Below are 27,097 nucleotides of genomic sequence, written 5' to 3'. Positions count from 1 at the left end.
CTCTATCTTTTTCGCCCCATTCTTCTGGGTATTTATTCCTCTTTCAATCTGAATTTCTTCATGATTTTGACACGTCTTTTTCCTGTTTGTGATTGCTTTTAGACAATTTAGTTTTCATTTAAAAATCCTACTTGTAGGCAAATATAAGATATTGTAATAAAAATAGTAGCCTATATGACTTATGTCCGAGGCGTAAATTAAAGTTAAGGTTTTGTACCAAAAAAAAATAAATAAAAGAATTAGTTCTTGGGAGTAGTTCGACAGTGGCCGTTACGGCGAGTGCCTCGTGTGTGGTGTGGGATTTCCTATACACCTACACTGCACTTACACTTTGTTTTACATTTACAGTACATACATCTCCTTCTTTTCTATACTCTTTCTTTTTTCATTTTACACTTCCCACTTTTATCTAGCTTTTTGCCCTGTTCAATATGGCTTTCTGCCCTCTTTCACTGTCTGAATTTCTTTCCCGATTTTGACCTTTTTCCCGATTGTGTCGGGAAGGTTCTAGATTACTGGTCCCGCATGTAGGTAGCTGGGTTGGTTTCTTTCTGTACTAAATTTTATACGTTTAATTTACACAGTATTGCCGAGCGAGTGTTAGCGAATGATGGCGGGTTAGAGCCCGCAGGCCACGTTGTTTTCTGTCTTTATTACTGCTCAATGGGAAGGGGAACTAGTAATCTAGAACCTTGCCGATTTTGTCCTTTTCTCTTCCCCAATTATGTCCTGTATTTTATTCAATTTTCTTCCTGAATCACAAATTCTTCGTGTGATGTACACATAAGACAATTTTGAATTTGTAGCACACATGCCTATATAGCTGGTGCACCTACCTATTTGACCGATAATGGTCTAAGACAAGATTAGCTCATGGGAGGGATATTCATAATATGAAATATTTGTTTCTGCTATGTTTTCACTATTATGAAAGAAAGTGCATATGTTTGATTTTACTGTCCATTTCGAAGGACTACGGCTCGTAGAGGAAGTCATGGGTTCTTCAGCGTTTTTCTTTCTCCTCCTAGGTGGTAAGATTTTATCAGTAATTTTGATGACTAAACAGTTTATTCCACGTAATTCTGTAATTTGTGTAGAATGAACCGAAAGTATAAATTGGAGTCAACTTGCGAAAGATAAAGGTAAGAAAACTGAAATAATTTAAGGTATTAGAGCTGTATCGTCGGACTACACGAAAATAAGGCCTATGTTTAGCAGAAGGGGTCCAGCAATTTTCTCTAAAAAAGGCATTTATTCCGAAATTGGGCGTCCGCTTTTGCCACGTTTTTTTCGTTGTTATCTCCTTTCCACACTTTCTGCAATTTGTTATTAGGTTCATTAATCCGTGCTCTTCACAAACTTTTAAAAGATTTTGCTCGTTATCAACGTATTGCTTCACAAATGTTAAAACTGTTAGTTCATTGCCCTTGTACATTCGCCATGTTGATAACATAAATGCTCGTTTCTTTCCCACAATGCAACTGTTCGGTTACCTTGCGCCAAGTAGTTCCCTCCGCTCGCCGATGAGTCCCATGTTTATAACCACTTATATATAACAAATAAACAGATTTTTCGAGACTCTTATATATTATCAAGCACACAAACGATCAAATTATCCATATCTTTCCTGTAAATTTTAAAAAAATTGCTGGAAACGGACGCCCAACTTTGGAATTTAACCCCTAAAAAATGTTAGTATTTTGGTAATTTCTGTTCACATTCGGTTAGTTTAGGGTAGGGTTGGTTAGTTTCTAATATTACGTTAGTTTAGGTTAGCGTACGTTAGTTCATGTTAGGTAGGTTACGTTATGTTACGTCTAAGTACTTGCATCACTCATTTCTCCTGTAAATTTTGTGTTTTTTACGTGCTTGTGGACCCCTTGTACTAAACATATTTCGAAAATAATAAGGGATATTATTTAGTTTCTCCTCAAATTACTAGGTTATGACCCTGGCTCACTTGTTAGTGATTATTTCTTACTATTGCACTACGTAGAAAATTTATGGTATTTCATGTAGAAGTGGTAATAGAACACAGAAGAAACTCAGATCAGGGGGTTCTCATGTATACTATTACCATCGTTCAAAATACCGTGTAGACGCATGCATAAAAATTGGTGCATACAACACAAAGCAACTTGTGCTTGGTGCTCTCCTCCCAAAGGGCGAGTCAAGACAAGCAAGAGTGCAGCAGGGAAACACGAGTGTTAGCGAGAGGTGCATTCGTAGGGAGCAGACGCGTCAGCAGCGGTCTGGATAAACATAAACGAGGAGAGTTGGAAAACTCTTTCTATGGCATAAAATGGACTAAATTAGATTAGCTTAAATGTTCTTATTTTTTGTAGTTTAACCTTTAACTAGTGTGGTGTTATATGTTACACAATTGGTGTGGTACGGGTCAAAATGACCCAAACATTTTTTAAGCTAAACATACTAAATATAAAAGACGAATAATATGAAAACATTTTATAATGTTTATTCGCACCTTTCGCGCCATTTTTGTGTATTTATTAGATAGCAAATTACAATACAAATTTTAGGAAAATATACTAACCCGTACCCCAATGAAAAATATACATGCAAAGTCTTACTCGTTACAGCGATCTGACCCGTAACACTCTAGTTAAGGGTTAAGTGCATTTCAACACTTACAACAAACTTTTCGCCAGTGTAGTAGACTACGGCTATCACACAATTTCAACAACTGACGCGCGTTATTTTTGTATGACTCGATAAAACTCAAACATGATGTTACAATATTAATTAACAACCTATGCTCAATCTATACGATAATACTACTTTCTTCAATTCGGGTTAAGTGCTGTATCGCCGAACCAATTTTAGGAAATTACCAGGTGAATTGAAAATGTTATTTTTCATTTTGAGGAAGAGTAAGTGAATGTCAGGTGAGGAGAGTAGTTAAGTCAAGAAAATGTTTGTTTTTGATGTGGTTAGCGGCACTGTATATGGAGTCGGAGGGACAGGTACATTTATAATTTACTAGTGGGAAAGCAGTGCGGAAATGGAGCGTAAATGACAAAATTGTAACGGTAATAGTTAAGAACAGCTACTTCTCATCTCCCGTGCACGAGGATACATCTTACTGTTGCACTACCTAAACACGCTAAGTACAAGGGCAAGATCTTAGTCTATTACCTACTTTTTAACATCCTAGATAGTCAATGAATAATGCCTGAAAGTATGGCGTTTCTGGTCCTTCCCTAAATGGGAAGTACGGCTCCTTAACTATAACCATTATTATTAATGATGATAATATTCACTTTTTGTGATCCAAGTTCTTCCCTAAGACATTCTGCATTCTTATTTTGTTGGCACATGCCCAAATAATTCCATAAAGAATAATAATAAGCATGCAAACTGATGTGATACCTTACCAGTATAATAAAGCTCCCAGACGAACGTCATGAACTCTACTGTGCAAAAAGACTTGACTAGTACAGAAAACAGTAGCCAATCTGTGGTAGCTGTCTGCTAAAAAGAACGAATCATGTCTAACCGATTCAAGGCAGAAGCGCAGCAGAGATGCCCGCGCGGGAGTTCGTCCGTAGGAAGCAGCGCGTCAGTGACGGAGGATATGTCCACAGATTATGATAGTGGAAAAAGCTAAATCGCACAAAATCAGCGGACTTGTAAATGTTAGAGTATTTGTTATGCTTTACAATTTTATACAGAATACACCTTTCCTATGTTCTGCAGAAAAAAACTCCGCCACTCAAAATTGATGTTACACAGCCGTCTGCCAAATGCATTGACTCATTTTAACCGTAGCATAAAACTTGTCATGGTTTGACAATACATTACGCTTGTAAACATGAAATACCGGTATCCTACGTCGTGCAGAAATGCTCCACCAGTAAAAATTAATATTTTGTGGAGCCCTCTTTCATATGCACTCCGTCGTTTTAACCGTGGGTTCGTTGTGACTCAGTGGTAGAGCGTTCGCTTCTGGTGCATGGGGTTCTTGATTCGATCCCAGCTCGCGCCAAGTGTACTTTGTGGTGGACAGACACCGTGTACGTGGGTTTCCTCAGGGTTCTCCCGTTTCATCCCACTTTCTTTCTTCCACCGTTTCATTCATTTCTCATCATCACCGTTTCCTTAACCTAACCCGTATAACCGTGAGACTTTGAAACTTCATTCATTTCGTTTAATTTCGTTTTAACCGTGTAATTTTTATGTTTATAACGGGCTATTCTGAATCTGTACCGTACTGCTATTACTACTACTACTACTACTACTAATAATAATAATAATAGCATAGTACCCGTTCTTCGCAAAGGGGAATACGTTTCATTTTGGACATAAAGGGGAGAAAGGGCATCGAAATTTTAACTGTTCATCTCAGCGACCCTGAAAACTATGGATTCGAAACTAATATAGGTCATTTTTGATCATTTTTTATATATCTCCCTACTCCCAAGTTGCGGGACTGAATTGAAATTTAAACAGAATCGGAAGTGACACTGTTCATCGCAGTGACCCAGAAAACTATGGATTTGATACTATTGTAGGTCATTTTCAAGTATCTCCCCCCTTCGTCAAGTTGCACCGTCTACATATCAGGCCCAAACCTCTCCTATGTTTAAAATTTGATTGAGATCGGTCGCGTGGTTCAAGAATTATTAAATCACAAAGGTAATCGCTTTTATTTTTATGTATTTTACTATATCTGCCCTCTCCCCCTCCCCTAAGTAGCAGCGTCAAAGTCAAATGATAAAGACATTCCAGGCCTGAACCTCATCTATGTGTCAAATTTGATCGAGATCTGTCGGATGGTTCAAGAGTTAAGTCACGAACATAATGACTTTTTATATTTATATATATCATTTTTATTTATAGGTTACTACCATCAATTAATCGCTTCGCTGGGTTACATTAAAAAATAAAAGTAATATGTTCCGTTAGTCAGTCACTTTTTCCTATTACTAAAGCACTCTCTGATATTGGTCAATTTCGACCATATTTATATTTCTCTTCCCTCTTCCTCCTCCCCTACTTGCGTTGCTGATTTTGGGTTTAAACAGGATTGGAAATGTCAGTGTTCATTATCTCGACCTCGAAAACTAATAATATCGGTCATTTTCAATATCTATATCTATCTATATATCCCTCCCCATGTTGCGGGACACTGTTCATCCCCATGTTGCGGATTGGAAGTGTCACTGTTCATCTCAACAACCCGGAAAACAACGGGATTCAACTATGGATTCAACACTGATATTAGTCATTTGAGATTTTTATCTATCTCCCCGTCCTCCAAATAGCGTGGTTGAATTTGGATTTAAACGGCATCAGAAATGTGACTGTACATCTCAGTGGCCCCGAAAACTATGGATTCGGCACTATATGCGAGCAAAAGTGGTAAAAGATATTAAGAAGTGCCTTTTTGCAACATATCCAGCGTCCCAAGAGTAGGTTCCATTTTCTCCGTTGAAGCTTTGTAACGTGCCTTGGAGGGCGCCGTTCTGGGCCACTGGTAAAAAGTACCAGGGTCAAACATATATTTTCCTTCTTAAGAAATATACTGGTAAGATATTAAATTTGTAAAGCATTAATCTTTGGATCTAAAATTAGCATTTAATTACCATATATTAATATCGTTCTAACGAACTTCCCGATTCGTATTATTTGTAGGTTATGTATAGTAGGTTCTATTAATGGAGAATCAGATTTTTCTCTTTTATAGAAAAATTTATAACAACTATCAAAAAATTTAACAATGGTTCACATTTAATATGATTACAATATGGAAAATATGATTACTAATATGAAATATCTTTGAATCTAATATCCTATTTTGCAACACAGCATGTGTACAAAATCTAATACTGCTAGCTAAGTTGTTTATAGAAATTATTAACCACAGAAATCTAATTTCTTGCAGAATTCCTCTTGAAATTATATATAATTTATAACAATCAAATATATCTCACAAATAGAATTAATATGAGAAAAGTATAACACTCACCATTTTCCAAACACACTGAATACCCATTTAATACCTCCTGGAGGACTATTTCACAGTTTCGCCTCTAAATTTCAGCAGATAATTAGACACCAAATAAATAAGTGATAATATAATATATCACTAGAATAACTTCGAGAGAACATTAACACTTTTAAGATATTCTCAAATTTAGAACACTTTAACTATTGAACAATAACTGTTTTCCGATTAGATTAAATATATACAATATAGAACCAGTATAAATTCGACGTTGCCCAGTTCTACATTTCGTTCCGAATGGCCGCTTTCACATGTAGAATATTATATTATTTCAGATGTAACACATTTCAATTATTAACACCATAAATGATATAAATTTACCCTAATGCATGATTTACAAATGAAATTTAAATGAACATGAAAAAATGAACGTGAAACGATTATGATCATAACCTAATTCTAAATGACATCTTAGTTCCTACATTAACCTACTTCTAAACTTAACTTAAATCTAAATTTTCTTAATCTAACCTTACATCACTAATGTTTAATTTCTTCTAGTATAACTACATGTGTAGGATTCTCATTTTCATCTGTTCAGTTGGTGTTTGCTCCATTCCTTCTCACAAAGTATTTTTTAATATCACTTACATGAGCTCTCTTAGTATTATTAGAATTGTTTACATCTTCTAATAACACGGAGTTATAAGTTAAGAATTTCACAATTTTGAATGGACCAATCCAATGATACGTTAAACTCTTAGTTACTTTATCCTTCAGAGATGATTTTTCGTGGTTTTTAACTAACACAAGATCATCTACTACCAAATTTACATCCTTTCGTTTACCTTCAAATAGTTTACGACGTTTTTCCCAAGATTTTACCATGTTATCCATTGCATTTTTCCAAAGATCTTGACTATTCAGACCTTTAAGATCAGCATCCATAACTTTCCATTTGATCTCTAATGGACTATTTAACTCTCTACCAAAAAATAATTCTGAAGGTACAGCTTTTAATCCTTCATGCTCACACAAATTAATATTAAACTGGAGCTCTCGAATAACCTTACTCCATTTGTTTTGTCTTTCAGCAAAGTAAGATTTCAAAGAGTATTTCAGAGTTTTTATGAACCTTTCAGCAATATTTGCCTCCGGATGGTAAGGACTCAGTTTTATATGCTTAATACCCAAACTATACACAAATCCCTGAAAATACTCAGATGTAAATACTGAGGCGTTATCACTAGATATTGATTCTACAAAACCGTAACGGGAGAACAAATCATACAATTTGTCACAAATTATTTTAGAAGATAATCTCCTTAGTTTTTCAAGCATACAATATCTAGAACAATTATCTACTGCTATTAGAAGATAAGTGTACCCTTCAGAAGAAGGTAAAGGCCCAACAGTATCAATCATCCAGTTTGAATTTATTCTATTATTTACATGAGACCCTAATCTACCATATTTTTTAGTGTTTAAGGGTTTAGCCTTTTGACATTCTGGACAAGACCTAACAAATTCCTTTACGTACTCTACTAAACCATCAAAAGTAAATCTCTTCATAATTTTACGTAAAGTTTTATATATTCCAGAATGACCACCTGTAAGATATTCTAAATGGTAGTATTCGACCAGACTTCTTCTAAGATCTTTTGGAACAACGATTTTCCACTCATTGTTCTTTGCCCTAGTCTTTTTTAACAAAAACCCATGTTTGATTTGATACTCATTACTATTTTCACCACCTTCTACCTTACCGATTAACTCATTTATTTCAGGATCTTTACGTTGTAATTCGATCAATGGTTCACTTAGAAAAGGTAATTTCCAAAGATTTGTCAAAACTAAATATGATTTATCATTACCTTCTTTGACTTTAACACTATGGTCAAAATTAAACATGTCATACTGCCTAAAAAGGAAATCTGCTACTTTATTCTCATTCGTTTTCAAATGGTGGATTTTAAATGAGAACTGAGAAAGTTGTTCTATAAGTGAACCGTACTTTAGAAGTCTTTTAGAGTTATTAATTATCCAACTTAGGGCCTTGTTATCAGTATACAAATCAAACTCATTAAACAAAAAATGTTTGAATCTTACTATGGTTTTAACTAGGCTTAAAAATTCAATCTCGTAGATTGATCTATGCCGGTCTGCCTCACTTAGTTTCTTCGAAAAGAAACCCACAGGAATTAAGTCACCTTTATCATTTTTCTGTGAAATCACGCCTCCTAAGCCTCGCGAGGACCCATCGACGTGTACTACGAACCTCTTTGAAAGATCAGGTGTTTTTAGAATAAGCTCTTCTGAGAAAATTCTTTTTATTTCTAAAAAGGCGTTATTTTGGGCTTCCCCCCACTCAAACTTCTTCTTAATAGATCTTAACTCAGATATAGGACCTATAATTTCTTGAAATCCTGGTATAAACCTTGAATAAAAATTAACTACTCCACAGAATCGCTGCACAGCCTTTCTGGTCTTAGGAGGTGGAAGATTAAGAATAGACTCAACTCTTTTAGGATCCATGGTGATATTATCCCCATCGACTATAAAACCTAAATATTTAATCCTCTTTTTAAAGAAAAAACTCTTATCAGGAGATATAGTCAAACCATATTCTCTAAACCTATTTAACACCATTCTAATCGCCTTTTTATGTGACTCCTTATCCCTATTTGCGATTAAAATGTCATCAAAGTATACATGAACACCATACAGTTCAAGGTCACCAAGTACATCTTTCATACATTTAGATAAAACACTACTTCCAACCTTAATTCCAGCTGGGAGCTTCTTATATTGGAAGGTTCCAATCGGAGTGACTATCGTAGTTAAATCTCGACTCGCTTCATCAAGCTCCAGCTGAAAATAAGCCTTCTTTAGGTCACACAATGATATATAGGGGCACCCAGATAAGTTACTTAAACATTCTTCCATGTGAGGTGTCGGAAAAACATAATCTGACAACATACTATTTAATTTTACAAAGTTGGCAACTAAGCGGTATGAACCATCTCGGTTTTTCACAATGAAACATGTGCTACCAAAATTTGAATGATCAGTTTCAACTAACACATCTTGTTCAACTAATTCTTTAATAACATTCTCAAAAATTTGTCTCTTTTCCCTGGGTATGGGAAAAGGTTTTTCTCTAAAATATTTTTGTTCCCGAAGGTACAATTTACATTTAAAATCTTTGAGGCAGCCCACCTTCTCACTCACAACATCAGGAAAATCCTGTTTGAGAGATCTCACAAATGACTCTATATCTGGATCAATCCAATAATCACTATCATCTTCCGAAGAACTACCAATAGGAGATTCATCCTCAGGTTCATGAAGTTCTTTATTATCCAAGTTAATTTCAGTTTCTTCAAGTGGTGGTTTCTCACAAACTATTATGTCACTCGAAGATTCCAGTCCAAGTTGTTGTTTTAACTTCTTAAATCTTTCACTAAATTCTTCTTCAAAGGATTCACTCCACTCGTTAGCATTTTTGGTTTCACCTGAATCTACCAGTTCTAACACTCCATCCTTATCGGCGTACACTTCACCAGTTGCTAAGACGATTTTAGATATTTGCTTCTTTCTAGTTTGATCACGAAGTCCATTGACACGTCCAAGTTGATCCACAAGACCAGAAACTGATGTTGGAAAAGTGTTAACTATTGTATCTTCAGGTTCCGGATAGTCCAAATTAGGAACTGGTTCACACTGGATTCCAATCTCCCTAGCACCAGACACCACTGAAGGAACGGAAGGGATGAAGTTGTTTCGACGACGGAAGCCATGTAGATAAATACAAACAGGCTTCAGACCCTCATCCTTCAAACAGCTCGAACCATTGATGGCATCTACTTCAAAGAAATTCTTTAAAGTCTCCATCGATCTAAGAGGAACGTATCTTCTTTGGTTACGAAAATAAAGTTTATTTCCAAGTACGTCAAGCATGGCACCAGTTGAACGCAAAAACGGAGTACCCAAGATAGCATCACAGGGTAATGAAGCTATCACCACGAAGTCCACTTCAAATCTGAATCCACCTAAGTTTAAGTCCACAGTGACTTCTCTAGGTTCTGTCACATTAGAACACATCATTGAATTCATTTTCATCGACGGAATCGTTCGTTGCCTCTTAATCAGATGACTAATTTGATTAATTAGAGTCGACGATGCTAAATTTACAGAACTCCCGCTGTCAATACAAAGAGGAAGTCTCTTATCACTAATGGACCCAATCACAAAGGTTGCAGAACAATCATCTCCACTAGAAGGCACTCTGTACGTAGGAGAAGCATTTACACACTTTTTGTCATTTATGGATTTCCCAGGACTTCCTGTGTTGGGACTGAGTTGGTTAGACTTACCTGAGTTCAACCTCACATTATTACCACTTACACATGTCTTACCCTGTTCAGATTCAAAGTTTTTCTTATTGACATTATTTGAAAAATTATTTTCAGAAACCTTTTTAGAATTATTATTAGATCTATAATTCATGGTATCCTTAAACCTATTCCCTCCATTAGGATAATTAGGCTTAAATCTATTGCCTTTATAAGCATTCTCAGCTGATGGACCACTACTGGCCACCCTTACCTCCTGATCTTCATTTGCAACAAAACAAGTTTTTAAGTTTCTGTTTTTAGATGAATTAATTTCTAAGTATTCCCTTTTTGATCTTTTGTACAAATCAAATTGCTCGATTATATGTTTCATTTCAGTAAGGTTTCGTGGAATCCTATCTGAAAAACATTTGTACCTATACACAGGATTCAAACCATGAATGATAATTTCCAAGATTTCAAACTCGCTTGACCCTACATTTAAGACCTTGGCCGAATTGTACACGTCATCTATAAATTGCATCACATGTTCACTAGGTTTCATTGGCCTATATACTTTAACTCCTATTAAATATCCCCTAACATTTAAAGAAATAAATTTATTCAACAAAGTCATCCTTAATTCGGGCCAAGTTTTATTTAATGTAAGACTATTCATTATTTCTGTATACAACAACCCTGAAGTTTTAACAGAAACTGCATACAAAATCATTCTTAAAGGGAAATTGTAATTTAAAACAAGATCGTTTAAAATAAACATCAATTCAAATACTTGAAAACTATCATTACCATCAATCTTTTGCAAAGAACCCAGTTTAGTATCAATAAGAACACTAATCTTATTGAAAACATACTTATCTATTAAAGGATCAAAAGATTTCCAATTATCCCCACCATTTGTTGCTACCGGAATTCCCTCAGGAACACTGTATGCGTTTAAAGGCATAAAGGCTCTAGGAGGTTCACAATATTGAGACCTTACTGATTCGTGACTATGTCCATACGTATTATGAATACCATCAAACACTTGAGCTCCCACACTATCTACATACTGAGGCGGTTGTTCTAGGTTCCCTGAGTTTTGTTGGTCAAGTACTCTTTGCTTTACTTCGGTTTCAATTTCAGAGTCTTTTTTACAAATATTGTGAACACTAGATTTCATCTGAGACCTAACGTCTCTTACCTTAGGGATAGCACCCTTATAATACAAGGGAGGAGGCGGAATACTAAATTTTCTATCATTTCCCTTACTTTCCTGATTTAAATTATCAAATTTTATTTCCTTCTTATTTAAATGCTGGTTCTGATCTAACATGTGACAATGATCATTTACTCCTAAACCACTAAACACCACTGGTATATTAGGATTATCTAAATTATGACCTTCAACAAATGGTTCTTGATTACTAACTTCAAACGACCTACCAGGCTCTAACCTTGACGCATGTTCGCTTCTATGACTAAGATATTTATCAATAAAGTTAGGTAGTACTGTAAAATTTCTATTCGCATAGCGATGAGAACCGACAACTCGATTAAACGATTCAGAATTTTGCGGTAATTTACTGGAAACACCTAATCCTGCAAAACATCTGTTTGCACCTTTACTATTACCCCCATCTTCTATTTTCAGTTTATTCAATTCATCGCTTAGTTTGTAAACATCATTTTCGAACCTAGATGGCGCTACAATATTCTCCTGTAAAAACTGAGTCGACATGTCAGAAACTTCAACTACTTCTATCATAGGGTCTTCAATATTAACTGAAGTAGCATTTGAAACAACAGATCGATTGTCAAATTCCATGTTTAAACCAGAATAAATAAACAAAATCGTAAATTAAACACACAGAACAATTTAAATAAGGAAGTAGTAACACAAAAATAAATTCAACAGTTACAATATATAAATACTCCAATTTAACTACACTACAACTATTTCTACAATGAAACTCATTCATTCAATCTCTAGCACGCAAGCCAATACAAATAAAGGTTGACAAAATTTTTATTAAATTTCACTTTATTGAACAACAATTGTAAATAGAAAGCATCCACAGCTGACAGCTTGTGTAGTTGCAAGTCACTCGTGTTTTTATTATTAATGGAGCTATGAAACTTCAAACTGTTTCTCAAAGGATCTAACTCTAATAATTTTTAATAAATTCCAAGTAATTTCTCTGAAATTTTCAAACTCTATATAAGCAAACCAAATTTTTAGCAAAAATATAAATGCAATCATCAACTGAACTGTTAACCAACAATGACTTCAAAAAAGCAAACGCGGAGATTAATATTAATTTAGGACCTAAAAATCCTATCCCCCAATCAAATTTTCGGAAATGACTCCCACAATGAAAGATCCTACACACCTTAAATTTTAAACAACTCTCGTATATACGGAATTTAACTTCAATCAAGAAAATGTTCTCAATTACTGTAATCCTATTTACAATAGTCGGTGACCTTACAATAGGCTTAATCTATAGGCTAATTTATGAATCACCGAAACCAAAAATATATAACTGTATTGTAGTTTATCTTTTTTGTCACAATTCTCAGTATCGCGGTCAGAATGTTTCCTGCATCTATTAGCTGAAATAGTTAAAAAGGAAACTAAATGTGTCCCCGAGTGACTTAACCACACCTGATTGGACAAATCCTGTAAAAAAGATATTATTATAGCAAGTAAATAACAACTAGGTACCATTCACACCAGCACACAATCTTACTCCCTAAACTGAGTGAAGGTGGGTGATTAGAATTACAGATTTTATTTAATGAAATTCCAGAAGTGTTAATTTAAAATATTTAATGCAATTCAGATTCCTTCAGAGTAGTTATAACAATTAAACAAATTCTTATTAGGTTCTTAATTTCGAAGGAGGTGTTCAAAATTTTAATGGAAAAACCTTTACTCTAACAACTACAGTTACTTTTTGCAAGGCAGAGATCATTTACAATAAATAGATTTTGAATGAGGATAACACAATCAAAACTCTCAATTCATTAAATATTAAACGCTAAATTGAATTCTATAATTCATAAACAGCAAGATAACAACCACGTCAATCAATTTAATCTAACTTTAACAAAAAGGTATCGTGACTTTCGAAGTAGCCTCGTATATTTATTAAAAATTAACCTTTGAACTATTTCTCTCTTTAATTCTCTCAGTAATTCTTAGTTAAGGAATGTACGCAGTGCTTTTACTACTATAAAACTATTTAACTAACTACAATACTTTTAACTAGCATTACTACTTCACACTTACCGTAATACAGCAGGAAATAATAGTGACAGTATAGCAGAGGTAGTTACCATTTCTCAACTCCAGATCCTCTTGGGTTTAGAGACTGTTCCTTACAATACAATTCCATACAGTACAGTGCACGCGAATATTTCAAGCATTTAAAAATTAAGCAAAAAATTTATTCGGTCGGAAAGCATGTTCTAGATTTAATCAAAATTATTCGTTTTACTTCAATTTTACGTTTGAAACCTAGCCGAGATATCCAAGAGAGCTAAAATAGAAGTATATGCATTTAACAGCAATTAATTACTGAACTAGGTAACTAGTGACGTTTTCATTAACAGCACTGTAAATTAGTTAACCTATTTCCAAAGCAGGAAATACCAATTTATATTTTACTTTAGTTCTTCAAAACTTTAAACACGTTATTAGAGACTGTTTTAGATTTTAAAATTAAATAGAACGAAATTAAAAGTAATTAGTAATTTTAATTACCATTAATTACCGACAAAGTTTAGTAATGAATGAAAAGAAGTTATGGAAATCCTTCTTATATTAGTTACTACGCGAGTATGCAATTTAAAAAGTGGAATTTTAATACTTGATTTAACGTTTTATTTTTCTTCCCCCATTTAAAGTTACCCAGTTAAATTTCTTACTCGACCTTCTGTGGTACAACGAAAGCAAGAAACGCACCAGACTCGATGACGTAATACACGTGTTCCGTCTCTCACAAAGCAGCGTTAGGAATTTAACGTAGTTTTTAGCTTTTAAAAGGTTTTGACTACGGAAGTATTATTAAGAGGAAATTTAGACCTTATTAATTTCATTCACTTGCAAGATACGTCTTCCTTTAACACAACTTCACACACTAGAAACACAAGTAACTTTTTCACTTTTAAACTGATTAAGCTTACAGAACTTATTTAAACACAATTTAATTTTATATTTCTGAACTCTTAGTAATTTAACACTGAGTTTTAGAATCACAGTTGTAATTAAGACACACTTCACAAGTTTAAACGAGGCACAGCTATAACGAACTCTCGACCACGTTTTCTAAAAAGAACAATTTTCGGCGCGAAGTAATGATGTCTAATACTTGAGTCCAACCCGTGTTGGCTCAATAAACTACAATACAGTTATGAGGCGCAGCGGATCAGAATGCCATATATAGGAGCAAGACTCTCGCTACTGCGCAGCGCCCAACTCATTACATACGTCACTCCAGACCCCTGCGCTAACTGAAGTGGTTGTGTAATTTAAAAAAAAAAAAAAAGAATTGATTCTCTGCCGTATTACAAGAATAACCAAGCTAACATATAAACATATATATATCATTTTAAAGCTTTTTTCATGCTCTTTACAATGAAAGTACTCTCATTTCAATCCAACAACGCATAACAAAATAATTCTTCAAAAACAAAACAATAAACTTCTTATTTAAAAAAAAAAAAAAGTAATTTTCCACAATGAAACTATGAACCAAAATGTAACGATTTTGCAATCGTTACACCGCTTAGGTAACCTGCAGCTCATTCGAAGCTCAGTATTTTCAAAGTTATTCACTAGAGGCGCTACATAAGCCGAGTGTTCGGAAAGTTTGCATAACCTCTAGGTTAACGTTATGCTTAACTATTATTTCTCTCTTTTTTTTTTTTCATAATTAAAGTGTGATAAAGCTATCACACGTAACACCGTCCCCCAAATACCATGGTTGAATTTGGATTTAAACGGCATCAGAAATGTGACTGTACATCTCAGTGGCCCCGCAAACTATGGATTCGACACTATATGCGAGCAAAAGTGGTAAAAGATATTAAGAAGTGCCTTTTTGCAACATATCCAGCGTCCCAAGAGTAGGTTCCATTTTCTCCGTTGAAGCTTTGTTCAAACCGGTTAAAATTAGCCAATTCTACTTTCAACGTTTATTCCCATAGTACGAAAACGGTAACAGTGAGAAGCGGTTTCTTAATAATCGATTCAATGTCTTAATGCAACGTAACATGACTATTGACAACACTCTATCAAAACAGAAACTGTTTCAAATTTGCTATTAGTTCCGGTTTTAATATTTGTTTCGGTAATAGTATACATGAGAACCCCCTGATCTGCGCTTCTTCTGTGTTCTATTACCACTTCTACATGAAATACCATACATTTTCTACGTAGTGCAATAGTAAGAATTATCCATATGCACAAGACATGCGATATGCGTTAAATTCCCCCCCACACACACATAGTCATAGATAAAGTACAAGGGTACTACAGATGCAGATATAAAGTACAGGTACGTTCTTTATTATTTTCGTATCAGTCGATAAGTAAATAAAAGTCGCTTTGTTACCCCCTTTGTAAGTTCGTACATACTCAATGAATAATCCCTAAAAGTATGAGCGTCCTGCTCCTTCGGGAACTGATGCAGCTTCATGTATACTATATCCTTTGTTTCTATAGAGCAAACTAGAAAGAGATATCGAGATACGGTTTTTTGCAATCGATTAGCTGGCCAAGCATATTTTCCATTAACCCTCTGTTCGAATCAAAAGTGGTTCAAATTAAACAACTCCAATTTCAAAATTTATCACATGGAACACAAATGTTAATAGGTAGCCACAAACAGTTTTTTTTTTTTTTTTTTTTTTCAATCGATTAAGTGTCTAAAGGGAGTACATTATCATAACTCACAATCTACGAAAACCAGATTTACTTCTACGGCCGCCTTCAGTGCTGATTTCTAATGTTAAAACGGTAACAGATATCGAGATTGAGGTTTCTTACAATCGATTCAGCTTCACAAGAACAGATTCCGTCTTTTCCGTTAACCCTCTGTTCAAACCGGAAGTGGTTCAAAGTAGCTATCTCCGGTTTCAAAATGTATCACCATGAAACAGAAATGGTATTGGATAGCGACAAATGATTTTTACGGTTGATACAACGTATCAATCATACAAACATTATCAGAACCCGTAACAATGTATCGAAACCTTAAGTGGTTGAATTTACGTGTACTTTTGGTTTTACATTTTCGGAAAGCAAAAACTGTGAAAATATATCGAGAAGTTTTGCAATCTATTTTGCTTTCCAAGGATAGGTTCTATCTTCTTTTGTGACGCTGTGTTCAAACGGAAGTGGTTCAAATTAACGATTTTTGGTTTCAACCTTTAGCGCCATAGAAAAAAAATCAGTAAGGCATAGCAAGAAATACCTTTCTTTATATGTTTTCTTTTTTCTTCTTTTTTTATGGATTCAGCTACCCTGCAACAGGTTCTATGATCCTGTTAGTGTATTGCAACAAGTAGTTATAGATGTACTGTTTAAAATTAGAGTATTGAATTTGCGTGGTTTGGAACTCTTACGTTTCACACTGATTAGATACTCATACTCAGACAGATACTAATTTACTATTATTATTATTACAGTTTTTTCAAGTTTACACCATGTAACCGGTCGGGGTTCGATTCTCGTACGTCCTTGTTCGGGAACCCATTTTTGTAACCGGTCGGGGTTCGATTCTTTTATATTCCTGTTCGGGATGCCTTTATTCATAATCGTTGTGGTTCGATCCTGTTCGGTACGCTACATTACCACGTTGGGATTCAAACCAAAACTGTGAACTTAGTGATCAGTTTCTTCAATAGAGCGCGAACATACGGAAATCACCATGTGAATGACTGTATAATATTCCGGTACGATTTTTATTCAGTTATACACATTGAAGCACAAACATTACAAATTTAGCATGCACATAGCTTAAAACTAACCATATAAATAGATAGGAACACTTTCATTAAATAAAATCAATTTAGTTTAACATGTATATGTTCGGGCTGTCGTAATGACGTTTGTTTTAATGCCCTCTTTACTGTTCACAAATACTCACAAATACTTCAAAAGATTATAAATTGTTCTTCATAACATTAATTTTTGATTCAAACCTGTATTATATTGATCGCTTTTTAAGTTTTAGCCCATAATACTATTCACTAACGCGGTACGCACACAGACGATAACGGTATCGACGCGAAATTCGCACTGTTTGTTATTAGTTTCACATTCAATTAAGTTTAGTGATCATAAACAATCCAGTATTGATCCAGCTTGTTATAATACTCTCTTTACTTTTATATGTCTGTAGCACTCTTTGACATTTTCTCGTCCGTCTTTTGCGTGTGTTGTTTAGACTGACTATACGAGCAGGATTTGTTCGACTTTATTCTTCCGCTACTGCGATACTGCCACATCATATCTTATTTACACGTGATATAACTAATTTATTAATTAAATGTATTTCTTCAGCTTTAATGAATTAATATTGAAGTGAAAGGTAAATAAATTTTATATTTTGAGGATTATAGTCCGATGATTGGCGATATTCAGGGGGACTATGTTTTATAAATCATTCTAGTCCTCCTCAAGTTTACTCACTGTTTCTTGCCGCATATTTGAGCCATATTTGGGTGCGATTTTGCATCGGAAGTTGCACTCACACTAATACAAATTCACACAAGTTCAACCACAGATTACTCGAAATAGAATATCTTGCAGTTCACCAGAAGACGTCCTTTTTCCTTACTGGTTTGCGATCTAAAAAGTTTTTTTTTGTATATAATAAGCTTCCACAGTTATAACCACTCGAAATAATTGTTAAACAAGAATTTTAGGAATGATCCAAAGAAATGGATGAAAAGATTGCGATCTTCGCCAATAGTCAAAGTTTTTGGATCAGGGGCAAAGAAATTTTGAACGGCCCCTAAATCGACTTTTCGTATTTTCTACGGGAAGCACATTATACTGAGTTAACTGATAGTTTGGGTTTGTCTACATTGTATGTAGTTCTGCAGATATAAGGCGTACAAAAAAAAAAAAAAAAAAGAAAAGAAAAAATGATTGAATGAAATACATTGGATCTTCCATCAAGGACCATAAAATTTTTCAACAGATCCTAAATCGAGCTTCCGTATTTTCTACGGAATATGCACGTCATACTGAATTAATTGATAGTTTTGGTTTGGGGACACTATATGTAGTTCTCCAGGTATAAGGAGTACAAGAAAATGTTTGTTTGAAATACGTGAGATCTTGTGATCCAAAAATTTAAATTGTTTCACTTATGAATTTCCTTATGCTTCTACAAAGTATTTGTAATGAGAGATATGACATTACCCCACTTAGCAGAACCAAAAGTTAAGGAGGTATCAAAAGTGCTCGGTAATTGCAGGAAGCAAGATAATTGCTGTACGTAATTTTATGTACATACATCCACCCTGTTAGGATGAGTGTCTGTGAATATTTCTTCGTATATGTGATGGAAACTTTCATCACAAGAGTAACGCTACGGATTAAAGTTTCAGTAAAGATGTTTAATTTCTTCCTTCGTGCAAGACTGTGTATTAGGTAAGCGTTCTGTAATTTCGTAATAAAATATACTTGATTTTATATTATTCACTGTTCTAGTTGATTAAGTGAAAAATATATCATCGGTGTCATGTTTTGTGCGTCTTGTTTCTCCATTTATTACTAGATAGTCCGTATGGGTAATTACATAGCATGGAAAATTTTAGTTTTTTGTAACCAGAAAAGGTCAGCAAATTTATTGTTGTAAGTTTTGTCACCACTCTATGAACGGCATATGAAAATAATCTTACATCTACCTAGGTTTTAGAAAAGTAGACGCTATAATTTATTTCACTCATATAGTAAACCTAGACAATCTGAAAATACAAAACCATTCTTTAAAAGAACAAGCTGTATCAATAAGAGGTTAATTTCAAATAGAATAATTACAAAAGAAAAAAATCGTAGATCGTACCTAACAGGATCTTTACATCCTTCAAGATTTTAAGATAAGGAATATGAAACGACACTCTCCCTCGTTAGAAGCCAAATCGTCAGCAAAAAGGCCTTCAATTTTGAAACAGGCATCAAATAGAATAACTAGAAAGAATATCTTCTCGAGTTCTTAACGAGATTATAATATCCCTCTACATTTTAGAAATCTATAGTCCACGTTTATATTTTACAGGATATATAGAGACATTGCACTAATATCATAGAAAAAAGACGATCTCAAACACAACCCTCCAGCGTCGAGTCGCCAACGAGCAGAAGCGTCGTCAATGGCGCCTTCAATTTCAAAATATTCATGGCTGATACTTGAAGTGATCGTTTCATTCTACAAGATTTCTATAAACTGTCCCTATTATTTATTTCACTCGTATAATAATAAAGGGTACGGACCACCGAACTAAAATTTGTTATGTGCTGCAGTTATTAATAAAACATTTTCTTGTGATATGCGACAGAAGTATAAGGCATTCTCTGAAAGCTTCACCCGAAGAATACTTATTCCCAAAAAGTAAACTACCTCTTGTAGATTTTTCCGCTTGAAGTTATTTATGTCATACGTTAGGGTTATTAATGAAATGTTTGTTCATAAGGTAAAATTAAAATCGTACGGGTAGTATTTTACAAAATAGTCAAAAGAAGAAAGAAACAAACCACAAAAGTAAACTACCCCTTGTGGATAATACGCTGGGGAGTTGAAAAGTTCATGGCCTCACTAGGAAGGAAGCAATTATTTTCTGTTTGTGTACATTAGCTCCGTAGCTACTGTCCGGTTTAAAACTCGTGACATTTAAGACGTGCCCTCTTTTTTACAATACCCAATGCAAGTTACGCGAGGTTGTGTAATACTCGATTCTTGGGAGAAATATCATTTGGACTTAAAAAAAAAAAAAAAAAAACCTCTTTCTTAATAGAATGTTGGGGTACATTTAGGAAACAAGAAAATTGTTTTTAAATAATTAGGAGGAGGGGAAACATGATTCTACGTACCATTGCCCGAAATCATCTGAGTTGTTTTGGAAAAATAGTCTGAAAGAAACACTTCTTCAAGAATAAAGTATCCCTCATAAACCTTTTCAGGATAAATATGTTATACCATATTGTCGGGTTAATAATGAGATACTTATTTATGAAATATGAATAAAATTGCCTGAGTCTATCAGAGTTGTTGAATTTTACCCTTAAACTATACTGCCTATATATATATATATATATATATATATATATATATATAGGGGCAGGAGGAAAATTAAAAAAACATTGCAGAAGCGCATAGAAACATTCCACCTTATGCAGAGTCGTTTTGACATATGATTAGTGTCATACTAAAGGCCTGACTACTGCAGGAAACATATGTTAGTCGAACTCTTTGGTATGTAACTAATCATACGTCAAAACGACTCTGCGTAAGGCCCCTTAAGTTTAAAATTTGGTTGAGATACGTTGAACGATACGTCAGGAAGAACAGACGAACAGATGCCGAAAAATCACTTTGTCGATTTCCATGGGTCGTGAAGCGTGTAAATGAGTTGAATTCGATGTTTTATCGCTCACCATCCATTCTTCACTCCTATCGTCGCTAGAAAGTAAACATTGTATTGTCTGAATGGATACTCAGGTGCATTATAAGGATAGGAGGGTTAATAACAAGTTCAATTCTGGAACATTTTTGGATCAGAAGATCCAATATATTTCAATCAAAAATTCTCCTGTACCCCTTATATCTGGAGAACTATATATAGTGTAGCTAAACCCAAACTATCACTTAACTCGGTATGGTGTGCTTATTCCGTAGACAATACGAAAGCTCGATTTAGAGTCCGTTCAAAAATTCTGTGGCCCTTAATCCAAAAATTATTTTCCAAGATCGCAATCTTTTGATCCATTTTCTTCTCTAGAATTCTTGTTCAAAATATTCGTCACTTGGGCATATATTTTACAAAACTAATGCTTTAGAATTCATTTCACTCATAATAAAAGCTTCATAAACATATTAAATTCGCCTACGTGATTGATACATACACAGTGCCAATGACAGATTCAATTTCGGGATAAGTTTTAAATGCAGTAAGTAGATAAATATTTGTGGCTCGGCCATAAAAGTAGTCTTCCATCCGTTTCGATATTTGAGTAATAAATTTATTAATTTATTTTACTCACATGACATTCATTTTTAAGTGGGTGAAGGCCATTCTTGAACAATACACATTTCAATTATTTATTTGAATTTATAATGTGGCTTGTACTGAAAACTATTAAAAATTATCCTTCAAAGCAGAACAACAAGCGACGGGGTGACAATGTCGCAGAAAGAAAATGCGTTTTGTAGAAAAGATTGGCGAACTTCTAGATGAAAATTACTGCTTTAGAATGATTGTCGGCTCTGTAAATAAAAATTAGGTTGCAGAAAGATTTTCTTCTTCGTAAATAAAACACACATTTAGAACAATTAAACGTTAGTCATAATAATATTCCGATAAACTTGAGAGGATCGAAAAGCAAGAGTAAGTGATACGTATAGTCGCCAATACGATCCCTAGAGTCGCCAGTGCTGTAGTACATGCAGCCGAGTCAAGACCTTAGCAAACAGTCGTGCGGTGGTGGGATACTTGCTGAAACATTGCGCATTGCTTGGGAGCGCAGCTGTCGTGGTTATAACATATATACTTAGAAAATGGCTACCTCAGGACAATTTGTGAAAGTTGGTCTTACGACTAACCACCCTGCAGCCAGTGATTTTTTTTTTTTTTTTTTTTTTTTTTTTTTTTTTTTTTTTGTGAAGAGATTGGCACAACTGATACGTTGGCTTACATCCAAATAAATAGACCATCTGCTGGTTGCAAGGGAAACAAGGAAATATTGAAAATGGCTTAATGTTAGGAGTGTAGTAATCAATCCACAGTAATTTCAAGCCTATTTCTGAAGACAGTGCCTAAAGAGGTGACATTCAAAGTTGCAAGAAGGATTCAAGGAGACTTAAATGACTCATCCCCATGTTTTAAGATGTAAAAGAATAAGTAAATACCTCTAATTCTTTTTGAGTAAAAATATATGGGGATTTCTTGATTGGTTGCTTATTCAGTTATTACAGCCCTGTAAGCTCCATGTATATTTCTTCATAAATAAGAATGCAATGAGTAAAAAAGAAAAAGTTTAAAAAAAATAGAATTATAAAATCATTTGTTTTTATGCATTTGAAAATTTTGTTATAATTTTACTATGCTATTACTAAGATGCTTCGAGAAACTTTTTGAATTTTTTGTAAGTCGTCATAGAGAGCTGAGAAACATTCTGCTTTGAGGGAATTATCAACATTAAGAATGATATATATATATCATTCTTAATGTTGATAATTTCCTCAAAGCAGAATGTTTCTCAGCTCTCTCTATATATTTTTTTTTCACTTAAGGACTATTCAGTAATAATGAGGCAAATACGTGTTGTAACATGTGTTAAGTGAATATTTCAAGCATAAATAACGCCTTCTCTTTGGGAAATGCGTAGCAGTTAATAATTAATATTTTGGGACTGTTTCTCCATTGTCAGTGTTGATAGCTGGAACATGAATGAACACTTCATTCGAAAAACACACGATTACATCAAATATGGGAGATGTAGCTCAGAGGTAAATTAGTAGAATGAAACATGAACAGAAATTCATTTTCTACAAAGTGTGGCAGATGACGATAGCTGTTAAAGGAATTTGAAAATACTCTAAGACACCCGTTGTCACTGAACAGTTTCAAAGGAATTACTGTACCTTCGTCCGTATCAGCAAGTCCATCCTCGTTGTGGTAGTCGTAGATGTTGATCGTGTGGAAATCTTGATCACAGTTCCCCATGTCCCTCGAAAAAAAAAATAGGTTTTATTGAAGGAAGACACGTATCGAACTTATTGTGCCTTTTCATTTTCATATAAGGAAAATCATTTAAACTCGGACCCTTCTCTAGATAACATGTTCGTGACGTGAAAGTAAAAGGTAACGAGAACGAGTCATAGCAGGGAAAATTTCATTTTCTTTTCTGGGAAATTTAAAAAGGTCAGCGAATTTATTCTTTTAAGTTTTGTCACCACCCTATGGACAGCATATGAAAGTAATCTTACATATATATAGATTTTAGAAATCTGTAGGCTATAAATTATTTCACTCATATAGATTTGCTGCTGTGTCAACCTCGAATTTCATGTGAGGAAATCTAAGTCGGAAAGCCTAAATTCAGCAAATAGAAATAACATTGACGAATTTCAACTCAAAGATAATAATCACAGACGTAATAATATTACAAATTCTTAATATTGATGAAACCGCTGTTCCAAACTTGAAGAGTGCAAGATGGCCGGACGTTGTTTTATAAAAGAGTTTAATATACGTGTAATTTCGTGAAGTACAGTTTAATGTTACGACGAAGCCAGGAGACGTTGTCTGACGCAAGTAGAAAAATAAAAGTTGCAAAAGGGAAAGAAATGAAAATCAAATTAAATCTTTAAGTTTTACGTCCCACGATTACGCCGGGTAGGCTAAGGGAGACGGTGATGATAAGAAATGAATGAAACGCTAGAATGAAGAAAGTGGAAGGAAACGGGAGAACCCCGAGAACATCCAGGCAAACGGTGTTTGTCCACCACAAAGCTCACTTGGCGCGAGCTGGTATCGAAGCAAGAACCCCATGCAGAAGGGAAAGAGTAACAAGTAAGGTTGAAGAAACATTGTTGTGGTTAATAGGAATCTGCTATTGAACTAATTTCTATAAATCAAAGGTATACATAAATACATATACAAGGCGTCTTATAAAACATATCGTAGATGCAAGTGATGAAAATTCAGAAATCCTTTGGAATTGAACCAAGAACCACAAGATATGTAGTGTCGTTACAGTATATTATTATGAATTTTAAACAAGAATTTTAGGAATGATCCAGAAAATGGATCAAAACATTCCGATCTTGGCCAGAAATTTTAGAAATGATCCAAAAACCGCATCAAAAGATTGCGATCATGCCCAATAATTAGCTTTTGGATCAGGTGCCACAAAATTTTTGAACGGCCCCTAAATCGAGTTTTCGTATTTTTTGAATCATTTACGGAATAAGCACATCAATTATATGTAGATCTCCAGATATGGGGCCTACAAGAAAAATTTTGCCTGAAATATATTGGATCTTCTGATCCAAAAATAATAAAATTCAAGGAATATGCACTTCTGAACACTGATATCACACGTTACATTGGTGGTACCATATTTAGCGTTCATAGCAGTGAAAGTCCTATAATGCTTATACCAATTGGATTACATTTTTATACCCGAAAGTACCAGGAAAGCGTGGAGATTTTCTTAGAAAGAAAAAGCAGAAATTTTCAGCATTGAGAAATTTTGATATCAGGGTTGAAAAAAATCACGATTTGTTTTTCTGAAAAGTATTTTATATATATATATATATATTTATATATAAAAGCCGATTTTTAAAAATTTAAATCACTTGTATTTGATTTTATTGGAACGGAATGCAACGTAATTTATATTCCTATTTGAACTGGAGTCCGCAGTGGCTCAGTGGTAGATGGTTCACCTCTGGTGCATGGGGTCCTTGGTTCGATTACAGCTCGCGCCAGGTCAGCTCTGAGTTGGACAAACACCGTATGCATGGGCTTTCTCGAGATTCTCCTGTTTCCTCTCACTTTCTTCATTCCACTATTTTCTTCATTTCTCATTATTACTGTCTCCTTTAGCCTAGCCGGCATAATCGTGGGACGAAAAACTTAAAGATTTCATTCGTTTTCTTTCCTATTTTTAACTGATGAACTACGAGGGTTTCAGGTTTCTTATATTGTGTGATACTAGAATGACATGGAATCGAGGGTTTCCTGAAATTTCTTGAGTTTTTCCAGAGTGTTTCTCAGACCTGACAGTTACTTAGTTGCAGCTCATTATTGTTCTCCGCTTATATTAGAGTGACCAGTTACAGTTATCCTCAGAATTCATTTTACAATAATTGGACGAAAGAAAGATAATTGTGGCATTCTTAGAAAATATTTGTTTTTAAACATCTTAGTCAATCAAGAATAAAAGTAAAATATGCTACCATTTTGCAAACTGCAAAAATTTTGCATTGCGATGCACAACAAGCTGTATATATCTGTTAATGAAAATCAGTATCTATTGCTTTAAAATTGTACAATTGCATATCAGATAAATTGTGTATGAATGTAAATACAGGATGATTCAAAAAAATAGATGAAGATTAATAATTTCACGAAAACATTTTTTTTAAAAAGTATTTCTCTCATTAAATAGTAAAACTAATACCACTTTAGAATACATACAGTACAATTTTAGAAAACTATGGCCACTCACCACCAGTTTCTATTTGGTACCAAATTCATTACCATCTTCTTAGGTATTTGATCAACACCAATATCGTCTCTATGACTTACCGTTCCCGAGATATTGGCCAAAAAAGTTCCGATTTCGGGAGGTTTAAGGAGCCATATCTCGACAAGAATCCTTAAATCTTCCGAAATCGGAATTTTTTGGCCAATATCTCGGGAACGGTAAGTCATAGAGAGATTATATTGGTGTTAATCAATTTGGTACCAAATAGTAACCAGTTAGCCAGTAGCCATCTGTTTCTAAAATTGTACTGTATGTGTTCTAAAATGGCGTTAGTTTTACTATTAAATGAGATAAATACTTTGAATAAAGAATGTTTTCATGAAATTATTTAATTTTCAAAATTTCCTGTTTTTCTGAATCACCCTGCAAGTTGCGTGCATTCAATGTGAGAGAACAATAATAGCCTTATATGTATGATCTTTTAGTAGTAAAGTAACTCTAATCAAGAATATCTTTTTCTTTTCAAATATATTTTTCAATTTTCTTTCCATTGCAGTATTAAAGATTGCAGAAGTGTCCGTTCTTAGCATGAAAATAATAAGTTTGTAGCAAATATACAGAAGAAAGGTATATTCCAACCCTCTTTTCCACCCTTTTAGGATCATTTTTTACATTTCTTAAATATGTATATTGGGCTCTACTTTCCACTGCGATTTGCCGATCAGTCTATCTATCCTTTCTTTTCTGTTTTAGAAAACCTCAGCAGGTTGAGATAAGGCCTATATCTTTAGCATGGCATCTAAATATTTAAGGCAAGCCCTATTTTTGGAACAAAAGATCCAGTATATATATGAATTAAAAATTTTATTGAAGGCCTTATATCTGGAGAACTACATATAGTGTAGCCAAACCCAAACTATCACTTAAATTAGTATGATGTACTTATTCCGTAGAAAATACGAAAACTTGATTTAGACGCCATTCAAAAATTTTGTGGCCCCTTATCCAAGATCCAATATATTTCAACAAAAATGTTTTGTGCGCCTTATATCTGGAGAACTAATTACATATTGTAGCCAAACGCAAAACTATCAATTAACTCAGTGTGATGTGCTTATTCCGTAGAAAATACGAAAAGTCGATTTAGGGGCCGTTCAAAAATTTGGTGGCTCCTAATTAAAAAAAAAAAAAAAAACTAATTATTGGCCAAGAGCGCAATCTTTTGATTCATTTTTTTTTTAGATCATTTCTAAAATTCTGGTTAATGTGTTCATTGCGTTTTTGTTTATTTCTTATTTTATCCATTTTACAAAGTATATGAAGACACAATACCTGAAAAGA

The 27,097-nt window shown here is 34.2% G+C and overlaps 1 protein-coding gene across 3 annotated transcripts in view; it reads left to right on the top strand.

Moving 5' to 3' along the window:
• The first annotated feature begins 795 nt into the window (after positions 1-795).
• LOC145674494 (uncharacterized) overlaps positions 796-27,097 on the top strand; it is a 277,738-nt gene continuing 251,436 nt past the window's right edge. Inside the window, exon 1 of one of the 3 annotated variants that reach the window (XM_081744627.1) lies at positions 796-1,031. The gene's annotated coding sequence lies outside the window, so the exon portion shown is untranslated. Of the gene's footprint in view, positions 1,143-27,097 lie in introns of all 3 variants that reach the window. The other 2 variants (XM_081744628.1, XM_081744633.1) reach the window with 2 other exon arrangements.

The sequence above is a fragment of the Thermobia domestica genome, chromosome 17, assembly GCF_964235325.1.
Source record: "Thermobia domestica chromosome 17, izTheDome1.hap1.1, whole genome shotgun sequence".
NCBI lineage: Eukaryota > Metazoa > Arthropoda > Insecta > Zygentoma > Lepismatidae > Thermobia > Thermobia domestica.
Note: the sequence above shows the minus strand (reverse complement) of the source record. Positions and strands in the feature narration are given on the sequence as shown.